We start from the raw sequence: 20851 nt of genomic DNA on the forward strand, positions 1-20851 counted from the left end.
GATAATCCGGGTATTTAGATAGTTCAGGACAGCTGTAGAAACTACAGCATGCACTCACTTTTATGTACAGATAGTCCCCGACTTACAAACAGATTATGGTCTGAACACCTGGTCATAACATGATTTGATCATAAGTCAGAAATACCCTTATGCAGTAACCCTTCGAGATACGTGAGGGTCGCATTCCACGCAACCCTCGTTTACCTTGAATTTTGCATAATTCGGGGATGGCTTGGGTTGGGGCCCTGGGAGGGGGCAGAGGGGTTAAGCCTGGGTGGGTTAGGGTGGCGGGGCAGTGGGAGGGTGCAGCTGAGCTGGGACCTGCAGGGGGTTGGGGTGGGGGATTGAGACTGGCCAGGGGGTGGAGCTGGGGCTGCGCGGTGCTGGGTAGTGGGGTTGGAGCTGGAACCCCACGTGCCAGCGGTTGGGGGCCCCAGGCACAGGTTGAAACCGGAGCCCTGCATGCTGGGGAGTGTGAGCTGGGGCCATGGGGGATGCGGGGGTTGAACAGGATGAACTGGGGTGAGGGGGTTAGTTGTGTGGGGGATACAGCCTCATGCACCTGCAGCTGCTGACAGCTGGAGCCCAGTATGTGCTGGGGGGTCAGCTGGGGACTGGGGGGTGTTGAGCTGGGCAGAGGGGGGATTGACCAGGGGTGAACTGGGGTGGGGGTGGGTTGAGCCGGCAGGGGGATAGAGCCCCTATGCATGCTGGCAGCAGCTGACTGCCGGAGCCCCGAGTGCAGAGAGGGGGTGAGCTGGGGCTTGGGAAGGGAAGGGTTCAGCTGGGAGGGGTTCAACAGGGGTGCACCAGGGCACGGTGCTTGAGCGGGAGGCAGGTTGGAGCCCCACATGTGCTGAGCCAGCTGTGCAGGAGGCGGAGCATGATCTGAAGCCACACAGGGGTTGGGTCTGGGTCCACAGGGTATGGGGCCAGGTGGGGGGTGGTCAAGGCCTGGTGTACAGGGGGTTGGGGCACAGGGGCTGGAGCCAGGTGTGTCGGGGTTGGAGGGAAGCCCCAGGCATGCAGCTGAAACCCCCTCCCCAGGGTAGGTGAGCTGGGGCATGTGGAGGGGTTGAGGTGGAGGTTGGTCACAAGTACAAATGGTCATAAGCCGATGTGTTCGTAAGTCAGGGACCGCCTGTACAGCACTTTTTTTTTTTTTTTTGCAGCTGGAATCTGAAACACTCAGATATTCAAATAAAACTATACATGCCAATTTGAATTAGCTAGCCTCATGTTCTGCAAAAGTATAGTTAGTATTGTGTCAGACGGGGAAAAGTCACACGGCTACTAGAGACTAATAAAAGACAGCTATATTAGCCTGAGGCTGAACAAATCCGTTGCCATAACCACCAAATGTCAGTTATTCCAGGTTAATTAAGACTCCTGGGGTCAATTAAGGGTCTTCGCAACCTCATAGGAGGCAGTTAGATTAATTAACACCTGGAGGCAATCTAGAACCTGCTAGAACCAGTTGATATTGTTAGGTTTGATTGGTACACCAGGAGCCAACCAAGGACTGGCTAGAACTGGTTAAAAGTCTCTCCTTTAGTCAGTTTAATGGTGTGCCCGAAGTGGTGGGAGGAGGATACACTACTGCAAAGCAGGAACTGTAGATATGCTGTCAGGTACCAGGAGGAAACCCACCAGGTACAGAGGTGAGGGGCTGGGAGAGTCCTGCTCAGGGAACAGCCTCTTTGGGCCCCAGAAATCCCATGGAGCTAAATCCCAACCTGAGCAAGAGACAGACTGAGATAAGAAATCCTGTCTGTAGCCTCCCCATCCAAAGAGGCCACTACAGACATCTTCCCCTCTCTCTTCCCACTGCTGTATCAATGATGAGAGTGGCAAAATCAGACTGCAGCTTGCCTCTAAAGTAAAGGTGTTAGACTGAGAGCTGCAGTGAACCACTGAGGCCAGCCAATAGAAGGGAGGTGTCGTTTTCCCTATACTGTGAGAGAAAATACTCAATCAGCTGGTATCTAGAAGTGCAGGATTGTTTGTAACTGGGGCTTTTAAATATATATATATATTCACTCAAATACCCAATTTACCTCACTTCTCGTTCTCCTTGTGCCTCCTATTCATGTGAGTCTTTCTGGGAGTAGAAGCTCTGTGGTGAAGGGACAGCCCATACTGTGCATTTACAATGCTAAGCATATCGTTGGCATGCAACAATACACAGTCTTCGTCATAGATAGATTATCCAGTAGAAATTTGCATATCTATAACTTCATGGATACTCATGATCCTCTTCACTAGAGGACCATGGCTTAAGCTGAAAACAAAGATGGAGGCTAGTAACAAAGTCTCTTCATTTTCACCAGAAGAATAACTGCAGAGTTCCTCCTCCTCTCCTGGCAGCCCTCTTCTGCTCCAAGCTCTTTGTTACAGCACTATCCAGCCAGTCCCCATCTGGGTTTCATCATTAATTAGGCCTGACCCACCTTCCAGTGCAAGCAGGTAGGCTAACTGAGTTCTGACTTAGAATCATAGAATACCAGAACTGGAAGGGACTGCGAGAGATCATCAAGTTCAGCCCTCTGCCTGCATGGAGGACCAAGCATCATCTAGAATCTCTAGACCTCCTCTAACCTGCTCTTAAGTATTTACTGTGATGGAGATTCCATAAACTCCCAAGGCAATTTATTCTGCTAATCCTGAAAAGTCCATGTTATCAGTATATGCTGTTTCTATGGTAGAAATGTTTTACTTGTATTGTTATACTGCCATGGTGCCCATAGTGTAGACCTGGCCTTAGGTTTGTTTGTCCTACAGTTAGCTCCATATTGTGACTCTAACAAAATCTCTGTCTTGGCTTTTAAAGGTGTAGCTATCATTCTCCTCAGAAGTCTTGGACAGCCTCCAGCCATCAGATACCACAGCAAGAACTGCTCAGAAAGATATTTGAAGGAACTGAACATATAAATGAATCCTGACAGTATTTCCTTCTCTATTTTTTAAAAAAGTTTGTGGGTATGATATGATATTCAAACAGAGAAAAACACAGAAAAAGTAGTAATGTGCTTCTAAAGTAGTGGACAGAGAATTATAAATCGAACATTTTGATCTCAGCAGTAGGTAACTTGGGTGAGTAGCATAAAAAGGCGCAAAGAAAATAGTTATAGGAAATTTTAAAGCGACCTTACTGTCATTTTGAAACATTGACTGAGAAATACCAAGGAGTTATTTCAAAAGAAAGTACAAGAAAGGCACAAATATTCAGAGTTTTGTGATTTATCTTTCAGCTGGGAATAGTATTTTTAAGTAAATGTTTATTTTTCTAAATTTATCCATATAAGCATCCATTTTATATATAATGCCTCCACTACACAAAATAGTGCGTGGTTTTACTTCTTTGAATTTGGGATGGACACATTATTAGCATGATTTCTTAAAAGTTATGCATGTGATCCTAAACAAGAAATGATATAACTGATACACCATACTATTCTATATTCTAAATATGACATATATGTCACAGGAAAACTATTTAGGAATGGGTTTTTTTAATTTTTTTTAAAAAGTCAGTGGGACTATTTTTGCAACCTCTCTCTGTAAAGGCAAGTGACTCGGTTACCATAAGGGCTCAGCAGGACCTATGATAGTCTCTAAAAATGAACTAAAATAGCTTGTCAATTTCTAAAAATACAGTGTTTTAAAAATCCAATATCTCTTGCACTCACTTCTATTGCAGAGAGCCTTAGTTCATCAGAAAGGGGGAATCACTCAGTATTTTAAGATCCAGTATCTAACCATGCAGGTTAATAGGCTTTAGAGTTGTGACCTGTACACATAAACATAACCCTATTAACCCAGACTTAATTTTGCCAATCTTGGCTCTCAGGCACATGTGATTTAGGGAGCAGAAAATGCCACACTTGAAACAGTAGAAGAAAATATTTCTGCGGAATTTTTAATCCCATGGCAACCAGCTCAACAAATACTCCTAATAGGGAATCCACCGATACATGGAAACATCTGTAACATCCCTACCCCCACATTTGATTTAACAGAGCACCATCTACCCAAGAAACTCAGTGCACTTTACAAAAGTACTACCACAACAGTTTTATGGACAAGGAAACTGAAACACAGAGAACATAATTGACTTCTAACAAGGTCAGACAGAGACTCACTGCTAATGCTGGGAACAAAAAACAGGTTTCTTGAATGCAGAGTAATTTCCTAAGTCCTCAAAAAGCACATAGCTATAGAGATCAGCATCTGGAAATTATCATACTCTTTGATACAAGGGTTAGACTATGTGAACCCAAATTGTAATTACATTTTTTTTCCTTTTCAAAAGAAGCATTTATTTCCACTTGAACATGCGAGGAGCTTGGTATGGGAATCACAAATATTTACATGTCATACTGACTTCCAGTCAAGGCAGGAGAGAGGTCAATTACACCGAGACCTTGTGAGAAACAAGCAGTAGAGTTAGCACTAGTTTTATCAGATTGGCTCATAGATCACACAGTGATCCGGGAGCTCTGATCTCATTTTTTTCAAAAATGGCACTTTTGATTTGTTACAACAACCTTTGGAAGAATTAAATTTACCGTGTGTGCCCATGCCTGTAAAACAATAAAGAGGTGTTCCATCTCCCAAACGAATCTGACACACTCACTCTGGTAACTAAGGTGAACAGCAAGGATAGGAAAGTTGCAGTACAAAAATGGTAGTTGGGGATGTGATACAAAGTACTGTAACATGCTTCTGCACTGAGATAGCCAGACTCCAATTAATTAAACAGCCTCCTTGCTCAGTGCACTAGATATCACCGGTGCAATTAGTTCACTTGGTGTATCACCAATGCCCTTGAGATTCTGTGCTGCTGACGACTAATGAAGAGGTACTGCTGGCTGTCAGCATGTGCAGAAGGAGGCATTCATCTTTTTGGCAGCAGCAATTAAATCCACCAGCATCTCCTGCTTCATAGCAGGCTGAGATAGGAATCAGTGTAGGGAATGAGCAGGACATTTTAATACTTAGTCATCAGGTTGCATAGCACGTGAGGAAAGGAGTCCGTAACACACTAAACATGCTTCTGCATCTGCTGTTACCCAGAGTGAGTAGAACAGGGTATTTGTAGGATGGTAACTGTGGTAAGAGTACAGAAATGTGTTTTTGTACATTGCAAAAGAGAAAGCTCCATTTTTGCACAGAAATGTGATATCCTGCCTACGGCAAGAGAAGCAAGTCTATTTATCAAACTGTGTTCCCCACGCTCTAGTCACATTTTGGGTAAGCTACCAGCAGACCAGCAGTATGTATGGATATCATTGCATCTGACAATTACTCATGAGAACATTTAGTCAGGGAATTCCAGTCTCTGATTTCTCAGAAGAAGCAGAAAGAAAACAGCTTTTGTTCCAAATGCCAGAGTTCAGAAACCCTCTCAAAATATCCCGGCATGGATACGTCATGCTGAGTTGCAGCTAACACACTGCCATATATCACGTATCCTGAAATCAGCTGTGCCAGTTTGTGCATCTCATTTTAGAACAAAACTCTTACATTCCAAACCATCCTGCTGCTATGTGACCTTTAGTAGTGCAAATGAAAAAGACCAGAATAGGAGAATCATTAAATGAAGGTAACAGAAAATCTTGATGACTAAAGAAATGAATCTCGCACCTATACCTGTTTTTCAGCTTAACTTTCTTGTCTTTTGGGCTTCTTTCCCCAAACACTGAGCTCCATCAATGTAACTTAAAAACATATTAAACTTTAAAAATAAATTAAAGATCATAATACTATGAAGGGCTATTGCACATTCCATCTGAAGAGTTCCACCTTTTCCTCACAGATTAATGAATAACATCATTCTGCACTCCTGTGGAGGTAAGCACCCATTGTTCCATTTTACAGATTGACAAACTAAGAATTACACAGGAGACACTGACGTTGGTCCAAGAAAAGAGACACAGAACCTAGCAAGGCAGGAGCCACAACCTAACCTAGCCCCCCCGGCAACTTGGGGACAGGCAAAGGGGGCCAGGAACTATGGCCCAAAGTGCTTCCCTGCTACAGGGCAGGCAAGCAGGTGGGTAGGAACCATGGCCTGACCCAGACTCACACCCACTGATAATAGGCCCAGGGGCTGATATCCACAGCTTGACCCACCCTGCAACCCCCACCCACCACTCAAGATAGAATGGGACTGGGAGCAGGAAAAAAACTTCAATTAAGGACCCCAACAAAGCCAGGTATGTCTCCTAATTTATATCTAAAGAAGAAATATTCTACTAAGTACAGGTAGGTAAAGGGTAAGTAAAATAAAAAGAAATAAAAACACACACATCAGGCCACTATGCAGTGACAGATGGACTTAAGAAACTTAAAAATGGATTTTTTTCCATGAAAGATTTTTAAAAGCTATACGGAGTTGTTTAAAAAACAAAAACAAACCAGATCTGCCGAGAGGAGTGGAAATAGGAAACACCAGTGGGAATAAGACAGTTTAATGTGAACTTTTTATATACAAAGGAGATTAAGAAAGAAAACTATATGCTGCCTAAAACCCTAGCTAGCATTCTGCACGTGATTAGGGAAACTTTAGTAACTATAGCAGTCACACAGTGACTGCAGTTAAAAAGAGAGAGAGAGAGACACACACACACACACAATGGTGGAGATGTAATAGCAGACCATAGGCTCCGGGGAATTGGTCCATGTACAAAGTTTGCACAAGTTTATAAAGTAAATTTAGCAATATGATAGAAAGTATTGCACGCTGTATTGAGAAAACCCAGCAAAAAGGCTTCTTTGAGCAGCAAGCAGATATTCAGACATGCCTGCAGGAACAGCTGTCTAACCCTTGGAAAAAAATACACCACTATTTACCATTTCACACCACCTATTGTATTAGTGTTTTGGCATGCTTCCCCAGAATTAATTGAATATTATTTTGAATGGTTAGGTGACTTGCCCAAGGTCACAGCAAATCAGCATCACACCCAAGATTTAAACTCATGTCTTTATACACACAGTCTGGTTCTCTAATCACTAGATCAGTGGATTTCAACCAGTGTGCTGCAACATATTGGTATGCCATGAAAACTGTCCACATGTGCCATGAAATTTCTTCGATTTCCCCTTGCTACTCTTTGCAGAGCCACCACAGCGGGAAATTGAAGACCCTGCACCGACTGGGACTCAAGCCATAAGGCTGCACATGGGGAGGGAGGGCAGGAGCCTATTGGAGCAGAGATGTGGTTTAAATGCCACACCCTGACTCCAACAGGCTGGCGGGGAGAGGCAGTGTTTATGAGCTATTGATTCAGCTGAAAACAATGGGTGTGCTGTGGAATTGTTTGTCTCATTGAAGTGTGCCATATCACGGAAAAGGTTGGGAACCACTGCACTAGACAAGGTTCCTCGAGTATTCTATCCAATACCCCCTAGCAACACTATAGTAAGCCTAAGTATTACTGGACAGTACTATAATATTTTAAATCCCGAAACACACCTTATTTTGGTTTGCATTCAATGAACCACAAAGGGAACTAACATCTGTGTGGGATAAGTAACACCCTCACCAGAATAACATATTGCCTCAACCTGTGTGTGGACAGGAGCAGCTCCCCAAAAATGCTCATCCAATGGGGACTTGTGTGTTTTTCTTCCAGTGTGTTTTCTCCCAGAGTGTAGGCCTTCAGATCTGACAGTCTGCTCTTCAACATACAGAAGTGAACAATCCTTTTGGTAATCATTCATGCCTCCTACAGCCTCTAATTTTCACATTGTATGAAGGTTCCTGTATTTACTGATGTATAGCAAGACAACCATGCAGCCTTGTGGGCACACAATTAGCAGAAACCTACTTGCAGAAACAGGAACGTGGGATGTAGCACTGGATGCAGAAAGAAAGAAATGTCTCTTCTCAACATCCCAATTTGATACCAAACAAAATACAGAAAATGATGGCCAGCAGAGGTTCATGATCTCCAAACCCTCCAAGGAAACAAAACAGACAGGGAGAAGGATGTTGTTAATGAAAGGCACACAGTTATGATGGAACAAATTTCTATTGGTAATGCAATTGAGTCTGAATCGCACAACCTCTCCAAAGTGTTGCAAGACACATCTATTTCAATTAGCACTGCGTGGACATGCACGTACCAAATGACTCCTCATGTCAACCAGAAGTCACTTGTTATTAAAGGGAATAAGGAAGGAGAAATCCCTTTTCAGACATAATTCTGATGCACTGATAATGCTGTGAAGTGGTCAAATAATCAAGACATTGTCTGCACTAGAATCACATTCCTCAGATTTCCTACCACTGCTGTCATAATAATGGCAGTAGCTCTAATGGAATGTATGCACTACTGGACACAAATTTTTAACAGTCACATTGTCCAGACTGGCTCAGAGTGGCAGTGTTAAAATCCCAACAGCTGCTCTACACTAGGGCTTCTGCTGTGGCAATCACCAGGAGAAACTACACCATGAAAGCAGTGCTGGGGAAAATTTAGGAAATAAATATAGTTCATTTTTGAGTTTAATGCAGGTCCTTGAATGAAAGGTACTATGGAAATGCAAAGTAATTAGTAGCAGTATTACTAAAAGGGGTTGCAGTTTTGGACAGTCCTTATTTGGTTCATACTTCGCTTTGCTTTCATTCAAATGATTTTGACATTACAGCCGTTTGTATGTTAGCAAGATACAAAAAAAAAATCACATACAGACTATGGTATGCAGCTATTATTAAGTGATTTAAAGAAGGAACAAGTTTATGATGAAGGTGAAAACTGCATACATTTCAGTTTAATCACAAGTTAATAAAAAATTAAGACGTAAGCTCTGGACAAGTAATCTAAGGCCAGGAACACTAGATTTAAAAGTGGGTCTTAGATATGCAACATTCAGTTCCAGCTACAACAATTGTGTTGCTGGAACTGACCTATCAAAGATGAATTTATCTGGTCAACCACACAGAGAGAGATCAACTGGAGAAATTCTCCCATCAACCTTCTTTCGACCTTGTGAGAAAGTGGAGTACCAGGGCTGACTGTTGAGCCCTGATGGTTCGATTTAGCATGTCCCCATTAGGCACCCAATATCAAACCCCAGAAGGTTGACCTGGAATAAGTTAATCTTACAGTAATTATAGATGTACAGGGGGTGAACATTTGTCTGATGAAATTTCATATGCATTTGTGCCTGCACTCAGGACCACATCTTACAGCTCTCCTTGTATATTTCTCAAAGTTCCCACTGACTTGAGTAGGACCTCTACCTGGATAAGGACACATTCAAAACTGCGAAAGCTGTACAAGGAACTAAGGCATTTATTTGTATTTACAATATTGGTTTTGTTTCATAAGGATCCTGGAGGATGAAGGAATCATAAAGGAGCCATACAACTCAGATTTGTGGTTAATATAGTTTGTTAAGTTCGCTTTCATCTCTGCCTCCCCAAGAAAAATGCTTGAAATAGCATATTTAACCCAGAGACAAACAAGTGCCACTTTATTGGAATGCCTTCGGACAATGGTGAGAATGGCACTCCAGCACTTTGGCCAAATTGTGTAATCATTTAGTGCCACCGTAAAGCAGGACCATCATTTGCAAGATGAGGTTAATATAAATAGTTAGGGCACCCATATCTCCATGTCCCAAATGCGGGTCAGGGAGACATGGAGAGGAGGGCGGCTCTTCCAAGCCCCGGGGGAGCCCAGAGAAGCAGCAGCCATTTGCACTCCCTGGGAAAGCTGCAGCTGCCCACACTCCCCCTGCTTCCCCAAGGTTGGTGGGGGAGCAAATGCGGGACAATGAGTTCCTTTAAATAAAAAAAAAAAGGCAGGATGCTTTTTTGGCATCCCAAATACGGGATCGTCCCACCCAATACGAGATGGATGGTCACTCTACAAATAATTAGGGTCAAAGACAGAAGAAGACAGGCATTTCAAGTGATGGATGCAATACCATGATTCAGTGAGTGAGGACGGAAGCTCCACTCCTCAAAGACTATTTCCTCTTCCTAACCAACATCAGCTTTTTAATTGAAAGGCAGCACATCACACTACAGGAGTGGCAGTCAAGACCTCAGTTCTATTTCCAGGTGTGCTACCAGCGTGCTGCAAGACCCTGGGCAAGTCACTTCATCTCTCAGTTTCTCCACTCTGTCATATGAGATTAATGATGCCTCCTTTACACAGTGCTCTGAAATCTCCTGATGAAAAGCACGATAGAAGAGCTGAACATTCTATTATTGAAAAAGCCCGTAGAGCTAAGAAGATGTATAATTAAAATAGACAAACCCAGTTATGTGACTTTCGTCACACTTTCCTGAATCCTTGGCCTGTCTTTCATCCAATATAAGGTCTGATCCTGCAAACATTTATTACCAAAAACTCAGAAGCTACTCAAGGTAGAAGGCACCCAGCACTATTGTGGCAAAAACTTTGGTATTTTTTGTATCTCTGCAAAGTGACAAGATAACTCCTAAGATGGTATATCTATGCAAGAGTAAATCAAAATGAGTGCCTTATAGTAGGTATTCCAAATACTGCAATTCAATACACAAAACCCTAAATAAATCATCAAAACAGAACTTCCATCTCGTATTTTTCATTAGTTTAAAGTATTTCAGTTCTATCCAAGGGCTTATGTTTTAAGCCAACGCCTGTTTGGGAAGCATAACTGACAGCAAAATCCTGCGTAAGAGCATCATATAAGCTTGAAAGTTTGTCTCTCTCACCAAAAGAAGTTGATCCAATAAAAGATATTACCTCATGCACCTGGTCTCTCCAATACACTAGAATCAACACAACTCAAACAACACTGCACACAGCAGTACTCATTATTATTTAGTGGGTGAAAGGTATGGCAAAAAGGCTCAGAGATATCTTTTACGATACCATGGTCTAACTGATGTGTAAGTAGAAAGGGTCAGCACTTAGAATCATAGGGCTGGAAGGGACCTTAGGAGGTCATCTAATCCAGCCCCTTGCCTAAAGCAGGATCAACCCTAACTAAATCATCCCAGCCAGGACTTTGTCAAGCCGGGACTGAAAAACCTCCAGGGATGGAGATTCTACCACCTCTCTGGGTAAAGCATTCCAGTGCTTCACCACCCTCCTGGTGAAATAGTTTTTCCAAATATCCAACCTACACCTCTCCCTCTGTAACTTCAGACCACTGTTCCTTGTTCTGTCATCACTTGCTACTGAGAACAGCTTCTCTCTGTCCTCTTTAGAGCTCCCCTTAAATAGCATATGAGCTCTGTGTTCGCCCCTCAGAGGACAATTTCACCCTTATACATCAATTGTGATTGTACAGCAAAAATAAGGAATAGCTTTGGATTTAAAAACATGTCAACCCATGAAATATGAACAGAATAATTTTAGATGCAAATGGAATGAATATATTTATAATTACAGTATCAGGCACAAGACATTCTCCACAAATGCATTTCTTTCATTCACCTTCAGACATTGTTATGTTCTGAGAATTACAACTCCCACTTGCATTCCCAAGATTGTTTTCATGTATAACAACAAACACACACAAGATTTAAGCTGCCCACAGATTTGAAAGACAAAAAGAAGACTGTCAGCACTCTCTTGCTATTGTAATTAAAATAATTTCAATTTGTAATGCACATGCAAAAAGAGTAACATCAAGCTACAACTGCAAATTTCAGTGTTGTATCATGTAACACAATGCTGAGTAAAATACAAAAAGCAAAAAACAAAAACAAAAAATCGATTTACTAGATCTCTTTGTTATGAAGCAATTTTCATTTATGAGAAATATTAGGAGAAAAACTGAGGCTTGACAGCAACGTATTCTTCCTTGTTATACCCTATGAATTCATTCTTTTCTCCAGCCAAATGCAACGCTAGCTTTATAATGAGTGATTAAGGCTGGGTTTACATTTACCTTGAATATCAACAGCTGCTACACAATTTTAGGTACACCAACTGCATACCAAAAAAATCGATTTAGCAGCCATCGATATTCATCCTTATTCTCAACGCAGAACACTGATGGGAGTGTTCCTCCCATCAGCATTCCTTAATCCTTGCCAGCTCACAAGGCATTCTGAGGTCGACATTGACCCTAGAATGCACCATTTTGTGCATGCATGAAACGGCACCCTGAAAGATCGAACATAAGCATTCGATCTTCTGCAGCAAATTTAGACCCAACCTAAGAAGACAGAATCAACAAATAGCTCAGTTTCAAAACACTAGAGGTAGAGGGAGAATTTTCATTGATTGCTCTAAGCAGCGATAGTGGTGTGGGGTGGGGCCAAGCCCTGGCCTGAGCAGTGGGCCTGGCCCCAGGGTGAATTGGGGTGGAGGGAGCGGCCCTAGGTCGAACTGTGGAGCAGCAAAGGGGACCCGGGGCTGGGGCCATGACGGCTGGTATTGTGCCTGACCCCAGCCAGAGTGGCGGAGAGGAGCAGGGTGGAGGCTGAGGACATGTCTCTTTCCCCTGGACTTGGCCAGAGTGGTAGTGGAGGAGCGCCTTGCACCTGGCCCAGGCAAGAGCAGAAGAGATGGGGCGGGGGCTGGGCCACTTTTGCCAGCCCCCAGGGGAGTTGGGGGAACAGGGCCAGGTTTCCAGGCCCCAGAATGTCAGTGGGGGCTAATTCTGTGGGGGTGGTTGCAGGGGAGCAGCATGGCTCCTCGTGTGGCATACAGTGGCGGGCACCTACCCATCTGAAGGCAGGCAGGGTTGAGAGCTCCATCTCCACAGGGCCAGCTTTCCTGCTTCATCTGCACCCACTGGTCACTCTGTAACATTGCTGTTCATTACACTGCCCTACCAGTGGTGCGTCTGTCATCCGTCCTGTTGGTACCCCTCCCTTTCCATGTTCTGGGAAACCAAGGGATTTCAGGCATTTCCCACTTTCCAGGAACAACCAAACCCCGACCTTGGTTTAAGTTAGGATAGCAGACAGATGCATTCTAAAATACATAGTAGATTGTAGAGGGTTTATGCATCTGTGCCTCCATCCATCTGAGGGTTTGTTTGTTCAAGATCTCCTCCGAAATGGTAAGAGCTATGGGCCATCAAATTTGGTATGCAGCTTCTTCTTATCATAACCTAAAGCAAGATCAGGATTTGGCAATGCCAGGATAACAGGATGTGCATGGAATGAGTTTGTTTTGCATGAAATATAAAGGTGGGGGGGTGTGATAGGAGGGAAAGTTATACTCACGAATGACCATAGAAGGGAAGCAAGTGCCCCACCCTTGGGGAGCAGGCCCCTACCATTCCAGCCCGCTCCAGGGAGCAGCTGCTGGCTGCTGCCAGGTAAGTCTTCCAGTCTATTTTTACATATTCACTCAAAGGACATCATAAAGCTTGTGAAACGACTTGTTCTATACCTGTTTGTCTTGTAAATTCTACACAAAACAGCAACAGCAGAACTGTCTTAATTTGCTTGTTCATTTCCATGCTCAGCCAGCTAAAAAATGCTGGATTTTCCAAGAGGGTGCACATTTACCATTCCCATTGAAGGCACCCAAGTTTGCCAAGTTTATCCCGACTGCTTTTTGTTTTCTTGGCTAGAGATAAAGCTAATACAGTGGTACTGCTACCAATAATAATAAGAAGAACAATAATAATAATAAAAGTAATAAACTATGAAGTGACCGCATTATTGTGGGGGTTTTTTTAGTGGAAAAAGAATCAGATCAGTACTTGTTCTATTAAAAGAGGTCAGTGTTACAGAGGTCAAATCAGCAAAGAATTTGTTTCTAATACTAATTCAAAGCCTTCATGTCTGGAACACGGTTTCATAATTCAAATTCTATACAGCTAAACAGCCAGAAATAAACAAGAACAAGTAAATTTAACAGGTTTACTGCAGTTATTTTCCCTTAGGAAAATGAATAAAAAATATTGCGTCTGACTAACGTTTCCTCAGTTCATCTGCCTCAATTAACATTAGTCATAGATTCCTTCACTGGCCAGCTGAGCAGATGGCCTACAGCTGTCCATAGAGTTTTACAGAAGTGCTTTTGAGTCTACAGTTCCTTACATTTCAAACACACGGAAAAATCACCTCCCTGCTTTTATGGCAAAGCTACGTTTGCACCAAAATAGCCCTAGAGTGTTAATGGGCAGATTCAAGTGTCATTCATGAGCTTCAGCAAGGCTCCTCTACCAAGATGTGCATACGTGGCTTGATGGCAAAGGAGGCATCAGGGCCAGAGTAGGTAATGGATAACCTGATTTAGTTCTTCCTCTTGACAGCGTTTTCCATAGTGAATTAAAGCTGCTTCCCTCCAGCATAAACTAGGAATGACAGAAGGCAGCAGTAATAATTTAGTGCTCAATATCTCCTCCTCACACTCTATTAATTTGTCCCCTCTTGCACCAACGCTATAGTATCAGTGCCCCTACATATTTCAAAATAGTCATGACCACCATTTCAGCCTATCATTCCCTGTCATTCTGCCTTCATGTGTAAACAAAGCTCATTGAAAAAATGCAACAATTTTCATGAGAACTCTTCCCTTAAATTTTCAGTTTAAGTAAAAAATTAAAAATGAGAGTTTTTCATTTTTGAAATCAGTTTTCAGTACTTTTTCCTTAAATGGGAACTTCTGAGGGGTTTGTTTTATTGTTTTATGTTAAAAAACAAGAAATTAAATCTTGTCATTTAACTGTTTGGTTGGATTGAAAAGTCATTTCAATGAAAAATTGTTTATAAGAGAGAATATGTCTATTTTTTATATTTGCTGAGCTTGCATATCCATACACACTTCTATACCAAGTGAGAAACTGTGGAGGAAACTATTATTTACACCACCTTCAACCAGCTTCTAGTAATCAGACTCATAGTGACTGGCACACCTAAGATAGGTCTGCACTGACCTGTTCCCCAGCAGCTTCATGGTAATGAGCAGTCTCGCAATTCCAAATGGCTGCTCATTAACATAATCCTGAGGCATAATCCCAAAGCTAATTAGCATAGCCACACAAAATCTCCCTGCTGGCAGAGGCTGCTGCTGGCATTAAACAGGCTATACAGACCTGCCTCTGTCAGCCAAAAGCCCCTTTGTCTCCAGCTCCTTATGCCTGAGATCTCACATGAGAAAAGAAGGGTCAGTGTAGCCCCAGCCTTAATGTTTTCAAGTCCAGGCTATGTTTTGGACAATTATGTCAGTTTTTAACTTTATTTTAGCACAAGTTATCCATTAAGTCATAATGCACAGTTCAATTCATTTTTCAAAAAAAGGTGTGTTAGAAAACTATGGCCTAGATTCTCTAGAATAAGAAATAACTTGGTAATAAATAATCTTAAATTATAACAAGAAGGCATCACAGGATTAACAACAATAAATAATGTGTGTTAATAACATGTCTATTTCGCCAGTTTGAGAATCTGAAATGTGCTCTTACCTCACTTAAACTGACTATTTTGGAACTATAGTAAGTAGAAAAACTCCTCCTAAAATGATAACCTCAATTTATTTTTCTCACTTTATACTAATGGCATGTAGAATAAATGTCTCACTCTGTTTTTAAAAGATGTCTACAAAAAGACTATATTAAAAAGGAGAAAGAAAAATAATGACATTCCTTTATTTTTGACACAAGTTCCACCTTGGAGCTGTTAGATTGGATCTGGGTCTGATACGACTATAGATTACAATCTTCTAGTCATGCTGCAAAAGACATCTGTTTGATAGCACACTTACAGGAGGCCTGTTCCAAGAATAAGGAGAGGAAAACGAGCTTTTTATAAATTGTTGGCTGGGTGGCCAACTTGAGTTACTGTTTCTATCTGAAAGCTTGTTTTTAATGCTGGTTAGACTATTACATTGTGAATTCAGTTAGGCTTCCAGGCTCTTACAACCATTGTATAGATGACTCATTATTTAAATGTAATAACTAAAACAAATAATTAAAAAGGGGTTCAATGGGTTCAATTTCTAGGACCCCCTTGGGACCATCACTTGATGTGTTGAAATACCACTGAGCCCCACCTCCTCCTCCTGCCCACTCTTCAACTATAACCTGTTTGGGCAGGCTGTCAGGACTCCTTCAGCAGTGACACAAATCGTCACAGGCCTCTGCAGTGTAACAGACACTGAGATAAGCTCAGCTGTGGGAAGATCCTAGCGACAGGGCTTGCCACAGCACTCATATACACAGCTTCAATGGTTTCTGGGCCCCAGATAAATCCCTCTTACCCTGTATAAAGTACTATGCAGGATAAGCTCATGTCTTCCTCCCTCTTTCTCAGGATAAAGAGAGGCACAGCTGCTTGTACCCCCAGGTAACAATTACTTGCACTGGGTTTATTAATAAACAGAAGTGATTTCATTAAATATAAAAGGTGAGATTTAAGTGCTCATAAGAGATAGCAGACAGAACACAGTAGCATAGTAAACAAAATAAAACAGAACACAAGCTAAGCATAATACACTAAAGAGACTAGTTACATGTGATCTCACCTCAAAGTTGTTTTAAAGTTTTTTTCCCCAGACCAGAAAGCCTTCCACTCTGGGCCCAATCCTATCTTCAGTTCAGTCTTTGCTAATGGACCATTATAATTTTTAAGTACTGTTAACAGCCCTCACATAGCATGACTACATTAACAACATACGTTTGTACTCCATATTCCTAACTTGAGCTACAAAGATAATGCATGCATGCATGCAAGTGTGAAAATTATATTCAGTACAGTATGACTTTTGCAATATCTTATATGAAGTGTTTCACATATTCCAGTTACGGCATATCCAAAGCCTATGTTCATAAAGCATAAGGAATGCCCTGTCACAGGTGGTTCTAATATTAAGAATTAGTGAAGGACCACTTCAAAGGTTCAGAGAATGACTCACCCAAAACACAAATCAAGCCAGAAAAAACACTGCATTTGAAATTCTGAAAATTCCACCTATCCATACACATCCCCTCAGAATGTTCTTCATTCAGGAATACTAGCTCAACTCATCCTTGTCCAGAGAAAGCCTGGCCTACAAGCCTCCAGGTCTGCACTGCACAGACCACCAAAACTGCTCCCTTATCTCTAAAGATTCATGTATTCCAGTATCAGAAGACCACCATTGTGTAGCCACCTGGATAACACAGGCCATAGAAGACACACACAAAACAGTTCCTAGAGCAGACCTGTTGAAATAAACATCCATTCTTGATTTAAAAATTGTCAGTGATGGAGAGCCTAGCACCACCCTTGATAGTCTGTGCCAGTGGTTAATTACACTCACAGATAAAATTCATGCCTTATTTATCTAGCTTCAGCTGCTAGCTGTTGGATAGAACTTCACTTTTCTAAGCTAGACTGAAAAGTCCATTATTTAGTATGCATACGTGTTCCCCATGTAAACAGACTGCAACGAGGCTGCCTCTTAACTGTCTCTTTCTTAAAGCTAATTAGATTGAACTTTGAGCCTACCAAAATGAGTTATAGCCTTAGGCTGCTTCTGTGCCACAGGCATTCTGGTGCATATTAAACTCAGGCTCCATAAGAATTCAAAGTGAAGACACTTGAGCTTATTTCAGATACATTTAGACCCAACAAATTTTTGTAAGTACAGGGAGTGAGCTGAAAGCCCTGGAGAGGGAGAACAGAGGGAGAACAGCAAGTTGCATCTAGTAAATAGTCTGACTAGGACTTGGGAAGGCAGACGGCCAGCAACTCATGGGAGGAGTGAACAGTAGCATTCAAAGAACAGGGAGTTTACCAAACCAGCTTCAGCTTTTGAAAAAGAGTCAGACTTCAGTTTCAAAACAATGGACCCTAACTGTGTCAGGGCAGATTCATGCATCCCTAGTCTCAATGAAGGATCCTTAATACTGATAAGTATCGGAGGGGTAGCCGTGTTAGTCTGAATCTGTAACAGCAACGAAGGGTCCTGTGGCACCTTATAGACTAACAGAAAAGTTCTGAGCATGAGCGTTCGTGAGCACAGGCTCACTTCATCAGATGCTGGTCTTGGAAATCTGAAGGGCCAGGTATAAATAAGCCAGAGCAAGGGTGGGGATAACAAGGTTAGCTCAGTCAGCAAGGGTGAGGCTTACTAACAGCAGTTGATCTGGAGGTGTGAACACCAAGGGAGGGGAAGCTGCTTCTGTATTTAGCCAGCCATTTGCAGTCTTTGTTTAAGCCAGAGCTGAGGGCGTCGAATTTGCAGATGAATTGTAGCTCAGAAATATCTCTTTGGAGTCTGGTCCTGAAATTTCTTTGCTGTAGGATAGCTACTTTTAAGTCTTCTGCTGTGTGGCCTGGGAGATTGAAGTGCTTTCCTACGGGTTTTTTTATATTGCCATTTCTGGTATCTGATTTGTGTGCGTTTATTCTTTTATGTAGAGACTGTCCAGTTTGTCCGATGTATATAGCAGAGGGGCATTGCTGGCACATGATGGCATAAATTATATTGGTAGATGTGTAGCTGAATGAACCCACGATGGTGTGGCTGATCTGGTTAGGTCCTGTAATGGTGTTGCTGGTGTAGATATGTGGGCAGAGCTGGCAACGAGGTTTGTTGCATGGATGGGTACCTGAGTTAGAGTGACTGTGGTGCGGTATATAGTTACTGGTTAGGATTTGCTTCAGGTTGGCAGGTTGTCTGTGGGCAAGGACTGGTCTGCCTCCCAAGGCCTGTGAAAGTGGGGGATCATTGTCCAGGATGGGCTGTAAATCCCTGATGATGCGCTGTAGAGGTTTTAGCTGAGGACTGTAGGTGATGGCTAGTGGTGTTCTGTTGGTTTCTCTCTTGAGCTTGTCCTGTAGTAAGAGGCTTCGTGGCACACGCCTGGCTCTGTTGATCTGTTTTTTCACCTCCTCAGGTGGGTACTGCAGTTTCAAGAATGCTTGGTAGAGATCCTGTAGGTGTTTGTCTCTGTCGGAGGGGTTGGAGTATGCTCCAGGTTGGCAGGTTGGCAGGAGTATGCTCCAACCCCTCCGACAGAGACAAACACCTACAGGATCTCTACCAAGCATTCTTGAAACTGCAGTACCCACCTGAGGAGGTGAAAAAACAGATCAACAGAGCCAGGCGTGTGCCACGAAGCCTCTTACTACAGGACAAGCTCAAGAGAGAAACCAACAGAACACCACTAGCCATCACCTACAGTCCTCAGCTAAAACCTCTACAGCGCATCATCAGGGATTTACAGCCCATCCTGGACAATGATCCCCCACTTTCACAGGCCTTGGGAGGCAGACCAGTCCTTGCCCACAGACAACCTGCCAACCTGAAGCAAATCCTAACCAGTAACTATATACCGCACCACAGTCACTCTAACTCAGGTACCCATCCATGCAACAAACCTCGTTGCCAGCTCTGCCCACATATCTACACCAGCAACACCATTACAGGACCTAACCAGATCAGCCACACCATCGTGGGTTCATTCAGCTACACATCTACCAATATAATTTATGCCATCATGTGCCAGCAATGCCCCTCTGCTATATACATCGGACAAACTGGACAGTCTCTACATAAAAGAATAAACGCACACAAATCAGATACCAGAAATGGCAATATAAAAAAACCCGTAGGAAAGCACTTCAATCTCCCAGGCCACACAGCAGAAGACTTAAAAGTAGCTATCCTACAGCAAAGAAATTTCAGGACCAGACTCCAAAGAGATATTTCTGAGCTACAATTCATCTGCAAATTCGACGCCCTCAGCTCTGGCTTAAACAAAGACTGCAAATGGCTGGCTAAATACAGAAGCAGCTTCCCCTCCCTTGGTGTTCACACCTCCAGATCAACTGCTGTTAGTAAGCCTCACCCTTGCTGACTGAGCTAACCTTGTTATCCCCACCCTTGCTCTGGCTTATTTATACCTGGCCCTTCAGATTTCCAAGACCAGCATCTGATGAAGTGAGCCTGTGCTCACGAAAGCTCATGCTCAGAACTTTTCTGTTAGTCTATAAGGTGCCACAGGACCCTTCGTTGCTGTTAATACTGATAGCGATCTCAGCAGGCAGCGCTTCAACAAACTGGCTGTTAAATCACTTCGCATTTATGGTGCCATAACATTCTACCCTCTTTATGACATTCAGGCTACGTCTACACGTGAAGCCAACATCAAGCAACATCGAAATAGGCTATTTCGATGAGTAACGTCTACACGTCCTCCAGGGCTCGCAACGTCGATGTTCAACTTCGACGTTGCGCGGCACCACATCGAAATAGGCGCTGCGAGGGAACGTCTACACGCCAAAGCAGCACACATCGAAATAAGGGTGGGCACAGCTGCAGACAGGGTCACAGGGCGGACTCAACAGCCAGCCGCTCCCTTAAAGGGCCCCTCCCAGACACAGTTGCACTAAACAACACAAGATACACAGAGCCTACAACTGGTTGCAGACCCTGTGCCTGCAACATGGATCCCCAGCTGCCGCAGCAGCAGCCAGAAGCCCTGGGCTAAGGGCTGCTGCCCACGGTGACCATAGAGCCCCGCAGGGGCTGGAGAGAGAGCATCTCTCAACCCCTCAGCTGATGGCCGTCATGGTGGACCCCGCTATTTCGATGTTGCGGGACGCGCAACGACTACACGGTCCCTACTTCGACGTTGAACGTCGAAGTAGGGCGCTATTCCTATCCCCTCATGGGGTTAGCGACTTCGACGTCTCGCCGCCTAACGTCGAAGTTAACTTCGAAATAGCACCCGGCACGTGTAGCCGTGACGGGCGCTATTTCGAAGTTAGTGCCACTACTTCGAAGTAGCGTGCACGTGAAGACACGGCTTCAGTGTCACAAAGGCAGTGCCAGATATGCTTATGCTTCCCACAGTCCATCACACCGAATGCCCAGCACCAACAGAACAACTGTACTGTATGTTGACAAATAAGAAATCATGATTTTTCTGCACAGCCTGGGGTGAA

The 20851-nt window shown here is 43.2% G+C and overlaps 1 protein-coding gene across 1 annotated transcript in view; it reads right to left on the reverse strand.

Moving 5' to 3' along the window:
- ARHGAP24 (Rho GTPase activating protein 24) overlaps positions 1 to 20851 on the reverse strand; it is a 346470-nt gene that overhangs the window by 190110 nt on the left and 135509 nt on the right. The gene's annotated exons all lie outside the window — the stretch shown is intronic.

This window comes from Carettochelys insculpta, chromosome 4 (genome assembly GCF_033958435.1).
Source record: "Carettochelys insculpta isolate YL-2023 chromosome 4, ASM3395843v1, whole genome shotgun sequence".
NCBI classification, from domain to species: domain Eukaryota; kingdom Metazoa; phylum Chordata; order Testudines; family Carettochelyidae; genus Carettochelys; species Carettochelys insculpta.